At 30.7% G+C, this 17,456-nt stretch overlaps 1 protein-coding gene across 1 annotated transcript in view; it reads right to left on the reverse strand.

Moving 5' to 3' along the window:
• LOC111041015 (insulin-like peptide receptor) overlaps positions 1-12,956 on the reverse strand; it is a 47,634-nt gene extending 34,678 nt beyond the window's left edge. Inside the window, exon 1 of the mRNA XM_022325157.1 lies at positions 12,400-12,956. The gene's annotated coding sequence lies outside the window, so the exon portion shown is untranslated. The remainder of the gene's footprint in view (positions 1-12,399) is intronic.
• Between the last annotated feature and the right edge of the window lie 4,500 nt (positions 12,957-17,456).

Here is a 17,456-nt window from a genome sequence, read left to right on the forward strand (position 1 = left end):
GTTACAGACCACGGACTCTCTTCGCCCAGAAAATTTATTCGGAAATATACGGTTATGTTTCGAATAATTAAAACGTCTAGAAATTTATTAACGGCCGTCGTGTTTGAACGTGTATGTAGACGGTATTATGTTATAGGCGCATAGTTTGATATTTTTTACACTATGATTCGTCCGTTCTCCCTTGTAAATAGGATTGCAAAAACCTGCTTCTATAGTACACGCACGCGCACATGACTCTCAGAGTGACTTGGAATCGAGAAAAAAATCAAAATACACACATAAACACTACCTACTGAGAATTAATATTTATAAAGGATTATTGAGGAGTGGAGTGTGTACTGCTGTAATGTTAATAGTTTAATTTTAATATACTACTTCAAAATCTATTGGAATAAATTAGCAGTACAATATTACATTTAAAGGTATAATGAATATTTATTAAAAAAATGAGAATTTAATGTATTTTATATTTATATATTATTATTATTACCCGTTCAACTCATTATATTTTTAATCAAAAACACAAGTACAACAACTCCAGGGTTTAGTTCTTAATTAAATATTCAACCTTTAAGCAATATTAACAGAAGATTTTCCTGAATTTAAAGTTGAGTCAATCCTGCCAAGTTATGCACAGTGTACATCTATATATTATATGTATATAAGTAAATATATTAAAATATATATTTAAGTTATAATTATACAACGTTATTTTCAACAAACAAGTTAAATACCTAAGTTATTTCAGTTATTTGTAAATATGAAGCGATATTAAATTGTTCACATTTGTAAGGTATTACGCCTTTGGTTTTCTCAGTCTACACAAATAACATTATAATCAACAGTCAAAAACACCACTGAGAGTTTGCTCTAAACCTGCAGAGTTAATATAAAATGGAGAATTCGAAATGTTTAAGATTTAAATCAAATTCCTTTCATTTGTCAGTCACTCTATCTATTGATTTTGCTTACACCGTGAACTTACAAGTTACAGCTTTTTAACGTCGACGAAAACATCACACTTCAGTTAAATTAATTTAAAGGATAACTTACATAAATAGGTATACTAAAGTACTAAAGTCAACAAATAGTTTCTAACTCAATCCATATTCTACAAGTAGCAAATTATAGACACACAAACCCATTTAAGTACTTAGTAAAATAAATATATTATTAAGGATCCGATTAAAACACACTGCAATACATTAAATTTATGTTTTTTAACAAACATTACAATTTTCACAATAAAACATAAGTTCTTTATATGTTATACATTTCAATATTTGTTTATTAAAGTTAGACATTATAAACACAAAATATAAGACATACATGAATACTTCATAACACATGAGCCATGACACATTGGCGGAACCGAGGACAAGATCTCCAGATATTTATTCTCTCAAACATATAATAAAAACTATCAGTGGCACCGAAATTCCAAATTTTACCTAAGGCATTAGACACTTCCACATAAAATGTTGACACACATAATACAAATTATATTTATGACATTTGATTCGCCCGTGATAATTGTCGTAGGTAAATATGTACACTTATATAATATGTACTTTTCGTGCCATTGAAAACTATATCGTCTATATCAAACATCAATTACACTTTACATATTATTTTATTATATTTATTCAATTACACGTAAAATAATTATCAAGCATCAACAATATGTATGTTAACTTTCATTCATTACAATGTAATAAAATATTATAGTTCCTTAATTAACAGTTAAATGAAAAAAACAGAAATTATTTCATTCACGGAAATTCTTGAAATAATTATATTATTCAGTTGAATCACTTATCGCATAATTTTCATTACATTCATTTCTAAGATATATTTATATAAAAGTTATTATATTCTCAATTACACTAAATTAATTTCAATATTTATCACGTAGTATAAAATATTAAAATATACATTATTAATTATGTAACTCATAAAGCATTCAAACTGCAATTTTATTATTTAACTGTTTAATTCGGAAGACATTGAATAAAACTTTAAAACTGATAGGTTAAATAAAAATGGTAATCAGAAAAAAAATCCCCAGTAAAAAAGTCCCGGGAGAAAAAGTTTAGCGAACAATTTACCAAAATATTTTTTCTTCTACAGTTCTACAGTTGTACTTTGTAGTTTAGTGTGTAATGTATAAAATGCTTGTGTGTATTATATATATACCATAATATCTATCATAATTGGTATCTTTTGATCCTATACTTCGTAAACTAGAAAATTCCCTAATTACAAACATCCGACAAAGCAATGATATAGGTAACGAGAGTGTTACCAGTCTGTTAGAATATATCGTATAAGTACGCGTTTGTTTTCGAATTTCATATTTTCTCGTAGTTCAAAACCAAGTTAGCATTTAAAAATAGAATTAATTCAATCCAAAAAAAATACCCTCAGGTTGTGTATATAGTATTTTTGTTCAATTTCCACAAAGAATGCTCTAATTTTATTTGTCGGGTGTGTTCAAAAAACAGCTCTATGAAGAGTCAATTTTTAAAAACTAGCTTAGATATAACTCACCCAACTTTTGTTTCTGTGCATAATAGCCATGTGCACCAAAGGAATGAGTCTTATTTCTGCGATAAAAATAAAAAAACTTAAGCTTAACTGTTAATCATAACATAAGAAACGGCTGTGATTAAAACATATCTTAAATTGCATTATTATAATAGTTGTATAGGTACTATTGTATTTATTATTTTAGCCTTTTTTTAGTAATTAATTAATAATAGTAGTATTAATAAATAATAATAGTAATTTAACTAATTATTTTAGTATTGATAAACAAAATATATGAATGGTACCTATTTTAAAAGTCAAATTTTGACATTAATCCACTATTAAAAATAAGGTTAAGTGTACATATGGAATTAACGTTTCTATTAAGTTTTTATTTTTTGGCAGCACATTGACACCATTATGCTATCCAAAAATAAATTCTACTTGTTAAATTTAAAAATGAACTATTGCGTGTCGAGTATAATCATTTTATACTAGACGAATTGAATATTGTTAAAAATTGGTAAGTGTTAAATTATTTTAAATTATCAACTCAACCTGTTAACATAATTATTTTTATTAATTTTTAACAATGTCAAGATTTAATAATTTAAAAATAAACATATTGAAGTAACCATGTATTTTTGTAGTTTCTCAGTTTCTAAAGTTTCTATATTTTTATATAAAATTTTAAAAACAATATAAACACGATGTGTATTATAAATAATATGTATACTTCAATGCTTCATAATATAATATTATACTATAATAGTACATAGGCGTCATAATTTATATCCTAAATCACAGTAGTTGTTTTGTACAAATACAATCATTTGATTAAATAAAAATAATTGTTAGGTACCAATATAAAAAATAATAACAAAATGAAATAATATTCAATTTTTTTGTGTAAGGTTTAAATTTGTTTAATACATATTAGGTACTATAAATATGAATCAATAACTGTGTGGAAGAATAGAAACATAAATGTATACAATTTTATTTTTAACCGAATAACTTCATAGTCTTATGCATTCGTTTTTTTTGTAATACTCAAGACTTGTTTGAAAAAACTTGTCTATAATAATTTTTGTCTTTAATTCATAAATAAATACATATTTCAACAAATCATAAATGTCTACCAATTGCTTATATTGATATAAATTTATTTCATGGAAACTGATGACTGTAGAAATATAAATAGATAATCGTGTCTTGAATAAATATAATTAATTAAAAAGAGAAATGTTTTAAATAAACATAAACTAAACTTAGCTAAACTTAACCATTTGATCTTAAAATCAAGCAATACTGCAATTAATTATTCACGAAACTAAATGTTATAACCTTAAAGTTATAATGTTGAAATATATAGGTAGCATTTCAGTCTGATCAATCTGGTGCAATCTATAATTAATGATAATGCAATAATGCATTACCTAAATTTGTTTTATTTTAGGACATGAAAACTAAACAAATATCAGTGGTAGTGTAGTGGTTAATTATATAAGAAAATAATAACAAGAAAATAATTAAAACAATTATTTAAATAACAGAAAGTATTGGCCATTGTTACGGCTTTTATTTATATTACAACATTTTTTTGGGTTCTTAACGTTTTTGATTTATACCTTGAAAGCTATTATTTTGTTAGAGCTTTATGTATGTACCTACCAATATTTTATACTCCCTGTTTATGCTAATTATATTACAAATAATGTTATTTTATATACACAAGCATTTGTTTATTCTTGAAATAGTTATAAACTCATTGGAATCTGTTCGAAATGAATTAAAATAAACGAAACCAACTTTCAATACAACCATTGAACCATACACAAAATTCAAAGAAAAAATTGTACTTTAATGTTTATTATTTGGTGTACAATTAAATACGTCATATTTGTATTGTGTCTTTAACTAAATACATCACATTGCTTTCAGCATGACTAGATTTAAATTTAATCCCAATATTTAATTATTACACGTTATCAAACAAATGCGTGTGCAAATATCAAATATCGCAGTGTATGCAATACACATACACCCTCTGTTAAATGTAAGATATCTATGAATATTTATGTGAAAGATTTAATGAAAACCAATAACAAGGTTTTTATAAAAGTGGAACGTACTCTGTTTAGTGATCTAAACGACGTTAAACTTCAAAATGTATACAGAAGATGTAAATCAAAATGTAAATCGTAAAACGCAGGCCGCCTATTTTTTGTGATATTCAGTATATATTACAATATTATAGAGTGGGCGTGGTTCATCGAAATGTAACAGTTGTATGATAATATTGGTGTTTAAAAAAAAATATTTGGTGAAAATCATCAGTCAAGACCAAATATTTAAATATTTAGAATGATGGTTGTAATGTGATTTATCCAACATCTAACATCATACTGAAAAGATCAAATATCGGGTTCATTGTTCTAGGTCTGAATAAGTCAGACCTATTTAAATTTAGCATTTCAACTTGTCGAGCTACAGACTAATATAAAGAATAGAAAATAAGTAAATCGAAAATGATATATTTACTTAACTGTAACACAGTTAAATTTAACTGTTACCTATTACCTATCGACTGTAAACATGATGGCCCATGGACGATTATTGAATTAAAGAGTCATATTATTTTCCTATTCAACTTTATTAATCAAAAACATCACATTTCGACTAAAATTATTGATAAATTGTTATTATTATAACTTATAACCTTTTTAAAGTTTTAACTGAATAAAAAAATATGATATGAGATTTAAATTGCTACTTTAAAAGGTCGTTAATAACGTAATAGCTGTAGGTATAGTTTAAATTAGTCAAATAAAATTAATTGAACACTGATGTATTGACTATTGACATAATAGTTATTTTACATTGATTGTTTTTAAATAATAAAATATCCTGACTCCTCTCTTATTATAGGTGAAGGACGAAGGTATAAATACTAAAATTATAAATTACACACAATAAGTCATATACTTTCTAGAAACAATATTAATTGTATAAAACTATAAAGTATTGAAGAATACACTACAGGCAACTGACTACACTTGATGTAAGTGCATACAATGTTTTTTTTTATTGTTAAATGTAATAACTATGAATTAGTAAGTATAGGTACGTCTTAAAGATGGTGTATTAATGTTATAAACTTTTAAATTCCAACCATCAAGTTCAAAATGTTTTGTAATCAATGAATTATATATAAATTTATGTGACAAGAATAGAATAAAAATTAAAAACTTACAAGGATATAATAATGCTTCGATTATTAAATTCAGTATTTCTGTTCTGATGAAAAAATTGAATCTAATTGCTTTTTTGAGAGGTCTAAATTGAAAATTCACGGTAATTTGGAAAAGCAAACAAGATAATTAAGAAAAAACAGGAATTTTTACTCAGTATTAATATTCGACTAAATCGATTTTGTTTTTTAAACTAAAAAAAATAACCATGTATTATGTATACATGACATTTTCACTAAACTTTTATACAGGGTGCGGCGTAATGGACTCCCATATTTAAAATAATCATTAGCGTGTAATTAAACTGATTAGATTAAAGTGATTTATTTCGCTAGATTAGATTATTAATAAGGTTTTTAGTCGTCACCATGCCGTGGTCTGGTGAACAACGTGGTTTCGTTATTGAGGCATTTTTCAAAAACGCTGAATGTGTGATTGCGACACAGAGAGCATATTTTCGCACTCGGTTCAGTTTGAATCCAAACGAAAGTGTCCCTGATCGGAAAACGATTTTGAACTGGGTACAAAATTTAAGAGCGACGGGATCTGCAATGCCTAAAAAACCGGTTGGACGTCCCAAGTCCGCGATTCCACTCGATATGCTGGCGAAAGTGATGGAAAACTTTCGAGAACGGCTCCATATGTGTGTTGCTCGTCAAGGCAATCATTTAGACGATATAATTTTTAAAAACTAATTTTAAAAAAACCTTATATAATATAGTTTTTAAAAATAAAAATTTTTTTCTTTATCTTGTATCTTTTTTTTTTAATTCACTTCGGAAATGTGGGAGTCCATTATGCCGCACCCTGTATTATCATTTTCAATACGTCATACAATTTTCAAAACGACGTTTTTTAAGCTATTTTATAGGCATGACATTTTTATTTTTATAAGTTGTTTTAAAATTACTGTCGATGAAAACTTTTTTACTGGGTCAAAAACCTTGTAAATTGTATACAAAGTTCCTCATAAATTGTTCTACATTTAACAAAAAAAGTTTACCAAAAAATCAAATTAATGTTTTATGAGAGTTTGAAGTTCAAATTTGTTCGACATTGTATATTCACCCATAAACTATAACGATTTCCCATGGAACGATTTACTTATTTTATTGTAATTCAAAAACAAATATCCGTGGATACTTAAAAATTGCACATCAAATTTAACGCATCCGCATTACAGAGACCCACTCGACACCTACTATACCCACTTGCCCACCTTTTTTTACATAAATTAAAAAATAAAACACATCATATCAGGTTGCCGTAGATTTTCTTCTCGAAATGTATACAAAAAAAAAAAAAAACAACATCGACTAAATCTCAAACGTTCTAAATTCTTTAAATACCTAACAAATATTGACATATATTAAATCAATGTCGTACCTATTGTGTATCAAATATCAATGCAATATTTTCTTAAAAATATAACGGTACCGCTATATTGTTATAGACAAAAATACGCATAACCATCGGAGGCTTAATATGGGTTATCTAATTTTTGGTACCCTATCACGATGTACATTTCGTGAAAATATTGTACAAAAAATAACACGGTTAAAAATAATGATTACGACAGTAAACAAAAGCTTGATAGCCACTTATTCAAGTTAAACATTGCAGACTTCTTAATTAGAACCTTTTAAAATAATACGTAGGATTTGATCGTGGTAATTTTACCATAATTGCTGCGTGTTGACACTTAGTAGTTTGCACACGCTAAATGATTATGTCACTGATCACTAACATAATATGCATTGTAATTAATACTGTACTTATATTATTGTTCTACACTATTCCGGACGTATTCAATTACGAGCATTACATTTTTATAAAAAAAGACTACCTTATATATAATATGATACATAGAGAACTGTGAACATACCTAATTAATTTCTTTACTCATGATGTGTAGACATATAGTTATATCACTCACATCATTAACATTATTCACACGATTTAAGTTAAGTTTTTTTTTTTTTTTGAATGTATAGTCCATCTATCGTGATAACATGGTATGTTTATTTATAAAAAATAATTAATTCAAAACACATGAACATCAGGAGTCCTGTTTTAGGACAGTATTTTATCAACTTATCTCCTTTTAAATCTTAATTTGAAAGTCACAACAAATTAAATTGAGTGTAATGCTATAGATGTCAATGCTGTTACCTATAATACTACGATAATTACTTCTTCAGATTCAATAATTGTATATTGTGTAAAAATTAATTTAATACAAAAAACAAAATTATCAAAAACAAATTAAAAAGATTATTGTTTTCGATGTAAAGGTTATCATAAAATTAACAAAGAAAATTAGAATAGGTACTATTGTAAATAATAATATAAGATTTTTTTATTCGTCCTAACATATAGTTGTTGTCTGTTGATAAAACAAAACAAAAAATTAAATTATAAATATTTAATTATTTTTTACTTTATAATGTTTATATAATATTATGTGCCACCCACTATTAGTGGTTTAGGTGTATAATGTTGGCCGTTCATCGTTAGCGTATCACTATTATTTACTACAACCTTTTTTGTAAGAATGTATATTGCGCATCGTTTGATTTTTGGGTTATTGCATCGTTTGAGCATCGCATGTTTGCCTTACGTCAAATTATTTTGTGCATCATTTGAGCAACATATCATAGTTCACAATATAACTGGAAAATAATTTCGTCTTAAAATGTGACGCTCATAATATTCCATTTTCAAATATTGTGTAGGTATTTATGTAAGGCCCAGCGCTACAAGGACTTAAAATTAATAGAAATAATTTATCGCAATTTAAACTTACCAATTCGACTACTGTATCTAAAAAACGAGAAATTTCGATTTCATTAGCTTCAATGAGTTCATTGATATCTTTACTAAGAACAAAGCCAGAAAAATACAAGCTTATAATATTTGCACCTGTAACATGCATGTTTTTTATTTGGAAATCAAAATTGTAAATCGATTGGAAAATAAGTAAACAATTGATGCATTGTGCATCATAATATTAGTACCTACCTATATAATATGGTTGATTATTTGCGTAAAATAAAGTTGATAGGTTAATAATAAATTAATTTAAAAAAGTTCCAATATGAATATTATATTCTAGTGAAAAAATCTATCCTGGATGCAGCATATACCTTCCGTCGGCGCTGCATCATAATATACGTAATATAATTATGAATAGGTATTATTTAAAATTTAATTGAATATTATTTATTTATTTATTTATTTATTATTATAAATTATTGTGAATTACAACGATGATTATACGATTTTCAAGTTCAGCCAGAATTTAGTATTAAAAGATCATTTCATATTATGTGATTATGTACAAGTGTACGTACAAGTGAACAAGTGTACAACTATATACCTATAACTACTATTATACGTGTATAATATGTACTTTTCAATATTTTTTATATTCTTCTATTGTTTGATATTATGTTGATACCCAAACAATGCAGGTACCTGCGATATTTTGGAGCATATAAACAGACGGTGATACGGTAACCGACGATTATGTATGTCATATGTTGGTAATTCTTGGTTTTTTAGTATTTTTATTATTAATCAATGATTATCATTCATCATGATATCGACCGACAGCCCAACGCATCATTCCACTAACACAGTGTTAAAGTGTCGAACTGTTTTTGAAATAAGTAATAAAGGTACATTTTATGCTATTTTTTTATTTCGTGTTAATTTCTACACAGGCTCCCTCGACATCTACGTCTTCATTCGTCGTATCAAGGTTGATAGATTGACTATAATTAATATAATTATTTACCACATTTATATTTATTTAATTGTACCTAACTTAATTAACTGCAAAATATTTTATCTGTCTCCCGTGATACGCGTGTTATAGTTTTAAATAACTGAAAATTCTATACAAATATCGACGATTCATTTAAGATTCGGAGCACCTGGTTTTAACTGAATCGTTATTTATTTGTTTGGTGCACTGACCTCAGCTGAATCGTTTATAAATGTCAATACATTAATGAAAGAAATAATAAATTAAAAACGGAAAAATTGTACTAATGGATTATATTTTATTTAACTTATACGCTGCTAATTAGTATGATGATTCCAGCAGTGTAAGCCATTAGGCATTAAGTATACCTCGTTCAAACAAATATACAGTTGATTGCTTAATTGATATCCATAAAGTTTACAGGTAATAGTGCTTACTCTGGTAGGTAATATTAATACACCATTAAATTTAATTTATTGAAATCGTAGTTTATCAATTAGGTAAGAGAATAAGAAAATATCAACTATAGGTAGGCATCGTAAAAGTATTTTATCAAGATAAAGATTTTATGTATTTACAATTCGGAGCGTAGACGTTTAGTACACTTAATTCACAACATTGAACATAATAAATATATGTAATTGTATGTTTGTATGATTATAAATGTACAACAGATACCTATAATATTCAATTTAGTATATCAGTAGTATTTACTTGAGCACACTCGAATATATTTCATTAATCTTATTATGTATCAGTTTATAACACATAAAGTAGGTCAATAAAAAACAATCAAAAATCCGATCAAAATTATTGACCTTAAAAGTTGTCTTTTATTGAGATTGATTAAAATTTTATTTTCGGCATACAAGTCTCGTTTTAATTTTCGTAATCCAAAACTATATTATGTCTAATGTAATAGAATACATCAACATACAGTAATTAAAATCAAAGTGGTAGCATTATCCGTGTCCCAAATTACACACACTGAGTGACAAAACGATTTACGAATTTTTAAAAGTGACGGGATACTTCAATAAATAAAACAAAACAGAACAAATATAAATAATTGAAATGTTATTACTTCACAGTAAACTCTGTCTTAAGTCGCTAGACGCCCTGCGGAGTTAATTCAGAAATAGATATTTATTTTTCCGTATGGTAGTTTAAGTGGATTAGGTCCCGTAATACAGCACATGGTTGAATGCCTTGTTGAATGGTTAGGGTTGAATGGTTGATCTACCGTAGCGCAATTCGTAGTAAAAGTAAAAACAATAACGTTAACCACGATCAGAGATAATTCTAATCTACCTCGAAAGAAATTATATTTTAATCTTTTCCATTTACTGGGGGTTAGTATTCTAATAATTAGTCGGGGCGAAAAAATGGTGAACAAAAAACAAAAACGTTTAATCGTATAGAACATGGGTATTTCGTAATAATAACACCTTTTCGTCGTCGTTCATATTATAATATAAGAGGGCGCTCCGCCGACATTTACCGTCCCATTGTTTATCCAACATACCTAAGTGCATTGCAGACAATACAAACCTCAAGCAGTCACGTTCTTGATCGCAGTTTGAAAAAAATACATACACCATATTTGGTTTCAAATGTAAAAATATAAACCAGTTGTAAAAACGAAAGCAAACCACGTTTTTTGATAATATATCCGACCGTAGAGATATTCTTCTTATTATTATCAACAACGTGGTCTCATCCGATTTTTATGACTGGTAGGTAGGCATATGGTATACTATTATTATTATTATTTATTATACCCGACAGGCAACAGCCACATTTGAATTATACCATCATGGCTGGAACGACGACAAACGTGTGTTATTCACCGTCGCGAGTTAACCCATCAGCGATAAACACAGGCTGTGGTCTGTGGGAATGTAACGTGAATTATACGGATGGAAAACACGAGGACCTACCACGTCCCTCAAACATCGTGGTGGCATGATGACGGAGGGTTTGGAGGGGGTGTTGGGGGTATAGCTATTAGCCGTATTATCATAGATCAACTCACCTGGCCTTATTTTTATGATCCTAATTTAAATAACAGGTTGTCATTGTATTACAACACACCTATAACAAATCGTAATAAAAAGACATATCTTTCTCCTCCGATTCTTCGTTTTAATTCCCGTAGAAACCGTTAATTAAATTAATCCCTCCTCCCCCCCCCCCCGCAACAGTAACAGTTTTCGATGAGAATATTTTCGTGAACGCCACTCACTCTGACACGCATGCTCCCAACGACGAGTGTAGGTTGTATAATATTTAAACTATTCGATATTATACTAATTAGTAATTAGTATATTTTTGTCGAACATCAACCGACTACGACGACGACTGCGAAAATGTGAACAATCAATAATTACGCAATTGACACGGAAAAACAACAGTAGTCACCGACCGTATACCAGACCAGACAGCCCCCCGACAGACAGTAGACACACAGACACACACACACAGACACAGACACAGACACACAGATATATACACACACACACACACACACACACACACTACTGGTATTTTAATATCGTTGTAGTTGCAGTACACTCAGTCGTGTAAATGCAATTACCGAGAACTGTCTAGAGCGCATTAATTACACTCGGCGGCGGGCACCGTGTCGTAGGTTGCGGCGGCGGTTCCGAGAGCTCTGAAGACTCTTTTCGCGGGCACACGTCCACTTTGTTATTGTTATTATAATGTTATTGTCATACCGGACGGACGGCCTGCGGGACATGTTACGTTTGCCACCGCGACGATGATGATAAACGCGCGGGCGTGCGATGAGATATTACACTCCACACCTGGTCTAACTCTATTTACCTTGTGTCCCAGGTGGCACGCACCGTACAGCTGTCTGGCTCGTCTGCCGACCGGCCGAGCTGATGAGATGAGGTCACGTACGTGTTATTCGGAAGGCTCGACGATAGAACGTCTCGTCCACGTAAAAAGGGTGCACACGCGGAGGCGACGTTATCGCCCAAAGTCCCGCCAGTTGGACACTCGGCACGAAACTGTACGCTGCACACAGCACACACGCGCAAGACTATAATATAATAAAAATAATAATAATACCGATAATGATATTATCAGAGGTAAAACATTATATTATTTTACTATTACGTCCGTCCGCCGTACGCGAAAGCGACGAAAGAGCAAAATGCGCGATAAGAGAATAAAATGACGATGTTAAAAACGGTTTGGCGTTCAACCGTGTGATCGCGTGGAAAATCTGCTCCGTCGACTAAAGAAACGTGTCTTCTACTTTCTAGGCGCTTATTTTTCGAAACTCTCCCCCTCCTGTGGCGTAGCGATGAAAAATTATTAATAATAATAATATTAAATAATAGTAATAATAATGATAATAATAACATGCGATCACACACACACACACACACACACACACAGGCACTACGAACGAACAATAACATAACCTAGAAACGCGCGAGCGGGTAAACTCATATGATATCATGCGTGGTACTTGTGTGTGTGTGTGCGCGCGCGCGCGTGTTTATCGTCGGTGAATTCCGCAGCAGCAGTCGACGTTTGCGCGCGCCTTGAGGAGCTGCTGAGCAGCCGCCGCCGCCGCCGCCTCGGATGCGATCAGTCGTCGACTCGCCGCCGCCGCCGAAAGAGGGAGAATGTTTTTGTCCGGTCGCGGCGCATGCGTAAGACGGCCGCGGGGTCAAGGTCGGTCGTGCTCGGCGGGACAACCGGCCGGCATTTACGGGAAACAACAACACCGAAAAAAAAATATACACAAGCGCAGCAACATATATACAGGGTCATTGGAATCAAGCGTGATTATCCACGGCCAACGCTCCGTATAACCCATTACCCATAACTGTTCGTCGTGTTATTATTTGACTCGCCGCTGGACGTCCGGACCGGCGTCGTAGCCGTCGTGTGCGGATACCACGCGCGCCGACTGCAATAATAATAATAATAATATTTCGGAAACGTTTGCCAAATCGATAGCTGCGATACAGCCGTTTCCGCCGTCCGGGCCGTCGACACGGGGAGAACTATATACACCAACACCATAACGATTGTCCGCCGCCTCCTCGTCCCCTCGTCACCGTCCGGTTTTACGACACGATAATACGTCGATTCCACTTTGGTAACAAAGCCCGGACACCCATCTATACAAATGTTTCACCAATAGCGATGGTAATGATACCGCTACGGTACCGCTACCTACCCTGGACGAGCGCAAACTTGGAAATCGGTGGACCGGAAACACGAACTGTGCAGTTTATTAGTATCATACATCATTTATACCCTATTACATTATTACAATATTCATTAATGAAAAACGGTCGTCCGTCACTGTAAACCCGGCCATGCGTATACGTATGAAGAGTGAAGATATTACAATATTATAATATACTAATATATATAGTAAAGCGAACACTTCGAACACGTGTTCTCCGCTTGAGGATAATATTATACACCGCGTTAACCGTATCAGTGCACAAATTAGCATATTATAGTAAACAGAATATGATTTCGGCGGCGCGTCGTGGAAACCATAGGCGTAATTTGCGGCGGAAACGAGGGGCGGTGTGCATCTTTTGCATCCCGCATAAGAGCGGTCTTATTAAATATTTTACTGATTTGTTGTCGTTGAAATCGTTATACTCTTTTCTAACATAATTATTATGATATTATTTTCATGGTTTTCGACATTTTTAATGATAAAAGGGGTGATAAATCAAGAGGGGCTTAGCCCTTCTCCCTTATTTGAGCCTATGAATATTACATACATAAATATTCCAATGACATATTTAGTGAAATTCCCGGCCCGCTAATCAATTTTTATTTAGCATTATAAACATTAACACATGTGAAATTTAAAAAAAAAAACTACGGAAGAGTTGTCTTAAAGTCAATACCTTCAGACATTAATAAAAGAAGTAAAATAATTATAATTTATATTATAAGTGCAGAGCTCCTATAATAATTGTCAGTTCTTCCAGTAGTGTATTATTGACTATTGTATTGGTTGTTCCTCACACAGCTATATATAATAATATATGGTGTGTACATTAATATCATCACTGTTCATTATATTATCATTCATGAAAAAAAGAAGTAATTGATAAAGGTTCGTACAGCGTCAAAATTCAATAGGTACTCTACTTTGAGTGCCTTTATAATATTGTGACATTGTCAATTAATATGGCCATGTGTAGGGGTTGCAATATCATACAAAAATGTCATTCGGGTATTGTATATGAAAAATGAATAACCACCCCCAATACATCTCACATACACTTGAAATGGACAAATTGGAGTAACACACTTTATATTGTACCTATTTGCATGTACTATTATGTCATTCATGTTAGTCTGGTTTAGTAACAACAAAAGACTTTCGCTACAATAAATCTCATATCTTGAGCAATAAATATCATTAGATATACCGTACATGCTATACATACGACACGCTAGAGTAAACATATAAACGGGGATAGCTGCAGGGCAGTAGGGCTGGAGGGAAGGGGCAAAGGGACAATTGGTGTCTTGAAAGAAAGAAAACAATATAGAGTTAGAAAAACAATTCAATATTGGTACATTATTTCTTTGTTTAGTCAGGTAATTATTTTTCCAACAATGAATTTTTTTTTTTACGAAAACGATAGTGATACAAAATAAAGCCAGTATTCAATAAGTATATATGTACCTAAGTTAAACAACTCACAATTATATTAAAAGTAAAAATACAATTTTTTTTAAATTTACTGACTTGAATAAGTTATATAATAAAGATTTGACTGGTCACGTATAGTATTATATACGGTCGACTGGTATATGTGAGCTCAACTTAAACCCTAAATGTATTAGTGCAATAGTGACATGGCTGATTCGATAATTTCAAGTTACTAAAAGGGTACATCGTATATTTGGCCTGGTACTTCGAGTGGTTAGCACTCGTCGGCACGCTCTTCAGCATCGCTCTCTGCTTTTACATCCTTCAATTGAATATATCCTCAGATACTCTAGAAGTCTAGAATATAGTCTCCACGAGAAACCGTGTAGTCTACATTTTCGTATTTCGAGTTGTCATTAAAATATTATAATTATACCTGTATTGGCCAACCCTAGTTTTAAATTGCCTATCATTTACGATATGTTTGTGCCTTATAATAACTGTTATCATTTAAAAATATATATTTATTAAAATTTACCTTCTACTTCTTCTTAATAATATAATACGGTAATCGATCAGGACTTCTGATTAAATCTTTCAAAACTCGAAATTTATGCTTAAAAAAACTCTCGGAAGTCTTGTGAGGTGCGCATCGACATTGAGTGGCCAGTACAGGCTTATGCATTGATTACCTATACATCTTAATATATTTATTTAATTATTATAGTATAATACTAGCTGATCCCGTGCACTTCATTGAACGTTAAAAATACCAACTTTATGTAATTCAAAATGTGTGTTCTATTCGTAATTTGATACCCCAGTGATGTTCAAAACTCGAATTCCTACAAATTCCAGTGGATTTACCCCAAATTAATCTCAATTAAAAATTTTGAACACACTTAAACAAAAGTTTATAAGCGCCGGCGGCGGAAGGGCAGGACTAAAAGTGCAGCTGCCCATAGGGTCCCGCCTTTCGTGGTATTTAATGATGATTGATGACGAACCCATTGCGTTTTTGAATTACAACAAAATATTAAAAACTGATTAATTGAAAATATTGGGACTTGTTGATTTATTTATAAATTTTAAATTCTAACAATCATAGATATTGTATATTACTTTCCGGTAAACTTTTTTTTGTTAAAAGTAGAAAAACTTGTGGTGAATCGTTTATTCATATTTTAATATATTTATCAAAAGAAAATTTTTATCAATTTCTTACTGAAAAATAGTTTGCAAAATCTTCACAATTTTGATGAATTTCAGAAGTCAAATGTCGATGACAGATAGAAAAAAACACACACATCAATTTAAATACAATACATTTATTCCCAACGGTCAGTACCTAAAAATAAATACATATTGAAGAGTTTAAGTTCAATACTTTGTTTGATTGTATGGGTAAAAAAATGTTTTTACATTTAGTTATATAAAATAAAAATAAATTCATACCAGCACTTGGCCATCCCAAGATTGTTTGGCTTGAAGAAAAAAAATGTCTAGGCTTGGAGGACCAAGGTCACTCCAAATTTCTGCCGTGTACCCTCTCCTAATTTTAAAGTTATATACATAGTACCTACTAAGCATAAATCATTTTTAGACAATACTATGGGTTCCCGACTTTAATTTCCTACAAAAATTTGGGTTTTGTCTATTTTTACATATAAATCTTAGGAGATACGGTGTGCCAGTTTCTATTTCTAAAGATATTTTATAATATATTGCTCTACTAGTAATATATTTTTCTGCTAAAGTAAAACGGGCAGACTAAATCTAAAGGTGCTATACTAAACTATGATTGTTGATAAAAACATCGATTGTTGCATTATAAGTTAAATTATAATAAATATGTACAACTATATTAAAATAATATTATCATAAAAAATTATACATTAGGTATACCTATTACAATAAAAATTAACACTATTATTGTTATTAATTAACTCTTACAAGTACGGCGTACGGTTGAGTGGGTTGAATGTTGAATGGGTCTATGCTCTGAGGTATAATAGCTTAAAATGTGTCTAAAGTACCTAGTTCAAAATAAGGCGAGTGCGCAATATATATGCCTACTATTTATCTCTTTTTACTCATATATGGTTTTTTTATTCATATATATTACGTACGAACTCTAATTAACTACCTCCTTATACATATATACAAGGATTTAATTATATAATAAATTAACTCACCTTAATTCAAGGTGCATCAATTCAGTTCTGCA

Source organism: Myzus persicae, unplaced genomic scaffold (genome assembly GCF_001856785.1).
Source record: "Myzus persicae strain clone G006 unplaced genomic scaffold, MPER_G0061.0, whole genome shotgun sequence".
Lineage (NCBI taxonomy): Eukaryota > Metazoa > Arthropoda > Insecta > Hemiptera > Aphididae > Myzus > Myzus persicae.